The sequence below is a fragment of the Mixophyes fleayi genome, chromosome 7 (assembly GCF_038048845.1).
Source record: "Mixophyes fleayi isolate aMixFle1 chromosome 7, aMixFle1.hap1, whole genome shotgun sequence".
Taxonomy (NCBI): Eukaryota; Metazoa; Chordata; class Amphibia; order Anura; family Limnodynastidae; genus Mixophyes; species Mixophyes fleayi.
Genome location: NC_134408.1, coordinates 75626927 through 75633987, shown reverse-complemented (window position 1 = coordinate 75633987; position 7061 = coordinate 75626927). Strand labels below are relative to the sequence as shown.

The window sequence follows — 7061 nt, the reverse complement described above, 5'->3', positions numbered from 1 at the left end:
TTATCTTTTCTTGTGCATCAAATACGCGCTTAGGAGCACATTTATCAATGTTCGGCAAAAGTGAGAAATAGTTATCAATCCTTATCGCATGGATAAGGATTGAACTATTTCTCAAATTTATGAACAACAGATCACAGAAACAGCAGTTCCGAAAAACTGCTGTTTCTGTGATAAAAAAAACACATACTTACCCCCCTCTTCGGAAGCGCTGTCTCCGGATCTTCTCCTCGTTCTCTTCATTCTTCAATTGCGCATGTGCAGTTTCAAGAACTGCACATGCGCACAAAGATCCCCGCTCTGTCTCTGCGATATCGGTGAGTGACAGGGAGGGATTATGTGATTCCTCCACACATGCGCTGTCCAGCTCTGCTCTTCGGAGCAGAGCTGACAGCATTGGATTTCTTCAATTATGATAATGTACACCAGCTTCAGCTGGCGTACATTAACACAACAAGTTCCCGAAAAAAATATTTTTTCGGGACTTGTTAGATTGCGGCCAGGAGCAGTCATCATTCTGTTGAATGGTGACTGCTCGCAAAAACGATCAGGAGTGCAAAGCAGCAGATATCAATGATATCTGCTGCGATGCACCTTTAATAAATTTGCGGAGAGCACATCCTGGCCTAATTTACACGGTAAGTGCACGATAGTGCACTACCGTGCTTTCTTAAATATACCCCTTAGTCTGAAAACAGGGCTTCTTGTTATCGTAGGTTGAGCCACTAAATCACCCCAGACAGACACAATAATATAATTTAGTCTTGCTGCTCGTGTATAAAAAATAAGGGTGTGCCACTTTTGGTGTTTTGGGTTTTGAGTTTTGGGTTCTGATTAGCTTGAGGTTTTGGATTCTGATTTGTTTTTCCAAAACTCCCCACGAAAGGTTTTGGTTCTGATTTCGGGTTTTGGGTTCTGATTTTTTTTTAAAAAAGCATAAAAAGTGATAAAATCCATTATTTTGGTTTTTTTTCACTCCTACACTGTTATTAACCTCAATAACATTCATTTCCACTAATTTCCAGTCTATTCTGAACACCTCACACCTCACAATATTGTTTTTAGTCCAAAAGGTTGCACCGAGGTAGCTGGATGACTAAGCTAAGCGACACAAGTAGGAGGCACAAACACGTGGCAGGATCAGTGGACTTAAACAGCAGTACCATTGGATTTATAAAAAGGATCAGTGCCTTGCTTGCAGTCTCCTAGGTAACGCAAATAATCTGTACAAATATGCACACAGGGGCATGGCCAGTAAAATATGGAATATATACTTTATGGATAAACAATGTCACTACACTTCATGCCGAGAAGCTAACCAAATAGTTTTCTCCATACAAAATACTCCCAACTATTCACTGAAATACCTAGCTTTTATCACCACGTAAATGTACTCAGCAGTCAGATCCATAATAAAGTGTGTCATCACACAAGTCAGGTTCGGGATAGATTCATCACAGTTCAGGTAAATATAAGTTTGACCAACTTTATGTTCATCAATATAAAAGATTTGAAAAGGTGTTTTTTTCTGCATCATACTGAAAATCAAGCTACAGAGTATCTGTTTATAGAAGCTTCAAATCCTAGATTACAGCCCAGTGCAAGTCTCCTAGGACCCCATTTACCTCATGAATGCAGTATACGCTAAAACTGAGATTGTCTGGCTCAAAAAGGGCCAAAGCCACAAATAAGTTGTCAAGAGGTTGCACTGTAATGTGCAGCACACGCGAACACCCACCAGCTCCATCCACTCACAATACACCCACCAGCTCCATCCACTCACTTATAATCTACTATATAAATGCCTAGTGGCGTGTGTGGAAAAAAAAAACCAACAAGCTGCAGTGCCACCTGCAGGGCAGAGTTATACACTGACCTATATATTTCTTGAAGGAGAAGTGACAGTTGGGAGTGGTTGGTGGTTGCCGGGGGTGACAGTGGGGAGTTTTTAACACCTTAAGTAGCTTGATGAAGGATGTGGCGTTGAAGATGAAGGATGAGGTGATGGAGAAAAATGATGAGGTGGTGACATGTGGACAAAACCACGTTAAAAACGGGCGCTTGCATCGGGAAGTAACGCTCTTTCCCTGAGGAGGCCTGGCCTAGCCCCAAATGCATGACAAGAACCTTTTTAACACCTTAAGTAGCTTGATTTGACTAGAATGCATGAGTATCATGCACGGGTTAACTTGTATATATATATATATATATATATATATATATATACGAGACTGTTCTGGCACCCAAGCTATAAAAAAAAATAGGGGGGTTGATATTTTTATTGTGCCCAGTCTGTAAAAAATATGGGACTGTTTGGGAGAAATAGGTCTTTTTATTTATGCTAATAATTTCAGGGCTGGTATGTGTGTGGGAGGTCTACGTATTAAATGGGAATCCTATTAATTTAATGTTGGGGGGGCAGTATATGCACATATTAAAAGTGAATGATTTTAATGTTGGGACTGGTTTGTAGGAAGGAGGTGTTTACATTCATAAATGTAAATACTATTTAATTTTGGGGTGAAAGGCGCTTAATTATTTAACGTGAGTGCTATTAATTTAATGTTGAGCAGATTGGGGTTAGGTTGGTCTAGTGCAGGCCTGTCCAACCTGCGGCCCTCCAGGTGTTGTGAAACTACAAGCCCCAGCATGCTTTGCCAGTAGAAAACCTGTTGATAGCTGGACGGGAATGCTGGGACTTGTAGTTTCACAACATCTGGAGGGCCTGGTCTAGTGTATAGTCATAGCGGGCAGAGCCTTCTTACCTCTGTCTGTATTACGCTGTATTGTTTTATTACTGTGTTTGTTCCCAATTGTAAAGTGCTACGGAATTTGCTGGCACTATATAAATAAATGTTGATTATTATTGCTCCACTTTCTAGGAGGTGAATAATAGCTATCTCTTTTCCAAACAGGACCCCAACACTCCTGGATCTGGCCAAGCAGCAGCTGACTTGAAGAAACCAGCAGCAGATGCAAGAACAGGTAGGAGAGCACAGCATAGGGATAGAGGGTGGTCTAGCTCCTGTAGAAGGCTAAGCGCTGCCACTAGGAGACAACGCTGACACATGATGTTTCCATGCCATGCTGCATCCATACAGAAGGGCCCCAACTTGCAGTGCACTGCTCCATTTGTGTGGCATGTTTGAATACTGCTGATGTGTGTGTGTTTGGCAGTACATTGTAGAGCTATAAGGAAAAATATATACATTCACCCTGCAAGATATTCCCAGTATCAGGAGCAAGTAAGGTATCTGATATATTTTTGTATAAGGCTGTGACAGTTAATGTTCATATTGTATGCTGTTAAGGTTATTGATTTATTGCGAGTTATTGTGTTAACTTGGTGTTCATAGTAAGAAGTGGTGCTGCACTTTCATCCACACTGTCTTATTACTGTATTGTATTGTTTGCACTATTATTTCAAATTATACCAAAGTATATTTTTTTATAAAATTACAAAGCTGCATTTAGGGTTTCCATTTCAATAAATGTGCCTGGATGGCTTTTGCAGCACACAGTTGTCACAGAGTATTAATACTGGGCAGGGGGTTTCCCGAATCTCCCCCAGGTGTATCTTTTGAACACCCCCCAGAAGAGAAAGCAGCGATTCGGGTGGAGGCACTGAAAATCAAGTACCGAGGTGAGAAGCATCTGCATTGTTCAATATATATATACACCCTCACAATGCATAATACAGAAGGGGGTGTTACAGTGGAGGCACTGCTGAGATCCTGAAGACACTCTCAGTGAAACCCATCAGCACAGACGTCATGGATAATCTAAGAGAAGAAGTGTTTCTGTGGTGTGAACAGCAGACTGTGGCCCCAACTCGATGTTTAGGGATCTATGGTGACTCTCAGGGAGTGACAGATGAGGAAGTCCTGCATATGCTCCATAAGATTTATGGGGTAGAGCATCCTAAAATCCTTGGATGGAAAGATAGAGATGTGGATAAGACCAGTCTGATCTTATGCGAGACGCAAGCAGAATTGGATAGAGATTTTCTTCCCTCTGTCGTTTCTGGGCCGCAAAAACAAAAACAGACAAGTATTCCCTCAGGCCAGGGGAGAGAATACTCAGTCACCCTCCAGTACTAGGAAAACTGATGAGGCTCAAAGCGAACTGTTCCTCACTGCTGTACAGAAACTGGTAGAGCAGTTAGAAAAGTCACAGCATGAAGGGGACTACAGAAGGCTCCGACTTTATTCAGGAATAAAACCAGTCCCTACTGGGGAAGAAACTTACGAGGCATGGAAAGAGATGGCTTCCCAATACCTGGAGGAATGGCATTGCTCCGAATCCTATAAGAGACAGCGGATTGTTGAAAGCCTGCGAGGTCCCGCTGGAGAACTAATCCAAGCCGTACGGAGAAATGACCCCCAAGCCACTGCGCGACACTACTTAGCGACTCTAGATCAGGAATATGGAATGGAAGAGGATGCTATAGATCTTCTCTATCAGCTACACCACACCTATCAGGAGTCAGGGGAGACATTGTCCAGTTATATCTATCGGCTGGACAAGCTGATCCACCTTATTGTGTCAAAGAAAGGAATACCCCTAGCAGAAGTAGACGACAGGCGTATGCAGCAGTTGTTACGGGGAGCTCTGTCCTTTGACCCAGTAGCAATGAAGAAAAGAAATGCTCATCTGGGACAAACACTTACTTTTCTTCAATTGATACAGGATGTTAAACAAGAGGAAGCTATAGTTAAGTCCCAAGAGAGGGTGACCAAGAAAGTCAAGGTCGTACAGTCAAAGCTTGAGGCTGACCTTCCCAGCACTGAGTTAAGGAAGATTGTGGAGAAACAAGGCGAACAGATTGCTCAGTTGTTGGAGATGCAGAAGCAGATTCAAGCACAGATGCTGAAAAACCCATCTACCGAGCAACTGCACCCGAACATCCGCCCCCGACAAGTTCTCAAAGCTAACACGACTCAGAAGCAGAGCGATTGTTTCACTTGTGGAGAAGTTGGGCATTTCGCTAGACAATGTCCTCAGAGGAAGAGAAGAAAGGTGGTCACCCACACCACCCCACAGGGATGGGAAGCTTTCAGAAAACTGAAAGGGAGGACCATTAACCCTCACACTGGCCCTCTAAAGAAAGCTGACACTAACACTGTGGGGAACTCTCACCTGGGATATAGTCATTTGCCCAAAGGATTGCTGGGACCCACTCCTCACATGCCTGCATGCCTAAATGGAAAACCTTGTATAGCCTTTCTAGATAGTGGTTTACAGGTGTCCATTGTGTTCGAGAAGTGGTACCGAGAGAATCTATCTGACTTGCCCATCAAGCCATTGTGTGGACTGACCATCTGGGGTCTGAGCGACAAGAATTATCCCTACTTTGGGTACATCACTGTACCTTTGAAGTTCCCACGGGAAGTAGCTGGAATAGAAGAAGAGGTGAAGGTGGTTGCACTTGTCTGTCCTGAGGCCGAAGGAGAACCTCGAGATGTCCCAGTGATTATTGGAACTAACTCCCACTTGTTCGAGATACTGGCCAACTGGTGCCAAGAGGTGGGAGGAACAAGTTATAGTAAAACACTTAAGATTCATCCTATGTGTCTGGCTGCTTATAAGAAGAAAGAGGGAAATATTTCTCCGAAAGAAACCACTTTACAACTAGGAAGTTTTGATCAATGCTTTAATGGTAGTGATGCTAGTCAAGAAGACCGACACTGGCTAGTTATGCAAATGCTACAAAGAGAGGCTGCCTTTTCTTTTTTGGGGACTGGGATTTAGGCCTAGCGACAGGGGTGGAGCACCACATAAGGCTAACGGACGACAGGCCTTTCCGAGAACGGTCAAGACGCCTAGCCCCTGCTGATCTGGATGATATTCGGGAGCATTTAAGGGAGATGCTAGAGAATGATGTGATTGAGAAATCTGAGAGCCCCTATGCTTCTCCTATTGTGGTGGCTAGAAAGAAGACGGGAAAAATACGGATGTGCGTGGACTACCGGACATTAAACAAGTGCACTATTCCTGATCAGTACACTGTCCCTAAGATAGACGAAGCCCTTGATTGTCTTCAGGGAAGCAAGTGGTTTTCTGTGCTAGATCTACGCAGCGGGTACTATCAGATATTGATGAGTCAGAAGGATGCTGAGAAAACCGCCTTCATCTGCCAGGTTGGATTCTTTCAGTTCAAAAGATTGCCACAAGGATTATCAGGGACTCCAGCCACTTTCCAAAGATGCATGGACGATGTTGTGGGTGACATGAATTTTAGGGAAGTGCTGGTATACTTGGACGATTTGATAGTATTTGGCCGAACACTGAATGAGCACAACGAAAGACTCCTCAAGGTATTGGATCGCTTAATAAAGAAAGGGTTGAAGTTGTCCCTTGACAAGTATAGTTTCTGAAAAACCCAGGTCAAGTATGTGGGATATGTTGTGGATCGGGAAGGAATTTCTACAGATTCAGCGAAGAAAGAAGCGGTGAAAGAATGGCCTCGACCAACAATACTGAAGGAATTAAGGTCGTTTTTGGGGTTCTGTGGCTATTACAGAAGGTTTGTCCCAAACTACAGTAAACTTGTCAAGCCTCTTACAGATCTAACTCGAGGTTACCCTGCTCCAAGAGGTTCCCATCGGAAAGAGAAACCATTGTTCCGGGTAAATGATGCGTTCGAGGAAAGGTGGAATGAGGCTTGTGAACAAGCTTTTGAGGGATTGAAAACCTGCCTGATTCAAGCGCCTGTTCTGACATATGCCGATCCAGAGTTGCCATACATTCTGCATGTAGATGCTTCCTTTGAGGGACTTGGGGGAGTGCTATACCAAGTGCAAGAAGGAAGGTTAAGACCAGTCTATTACATCAGTCGAGGTCTCTCACCCAGTGAACGGAACTACCCGGTGCATAAATTGGAGTTCCTGGCCCTTAAGTGGGCAGTTGTTGACAAACTTCACGACTACTTGTATGGAGTACCGTTCGAAGTCCATACAGACAACAATCCCCTTACATATGTGCAGACCACAACAAAGCTAGATGCAACTGGGCACAGATGGTTGGCGGCGCTGGCCATTTACAATTTCACAATAAAGTACAGG

At 43.6% G+C, this 7061-nt stretch overlaps 1 long non-coding RNA gene and 1 other non-coding gene across 2 annotated transcripts in view; one reads left to right on the top strand and one right to left on the bottom strand.

The window, feature by feature from the left end:
* The window catches only part of LOC142097815 (uncharacterized), a 74118-nt gene that overhangs the window by 1714 nt on the left and 65343 nt on the right, over positions 1–7061 (top strand). The window contains exon 2 of the long non-coding RNA XR_012678250.1: positions 2913–2982. This is a non-coding gene — a long non-coding RNA (uncharacterized LOC142097815). The remainder of the gene's footprint in view (positions 1–2912; positions 2983–7061) is intronic.
* On the bottom strand, positions 1389–1460 carry LOC142098737 (small nucleolar RNA SNORD50). The gene has a single exon (XR_012678411.1). It is a non-coding gene; the product is annotated as a small nucleolar RNA SNORD50 (small nucleolar RNA).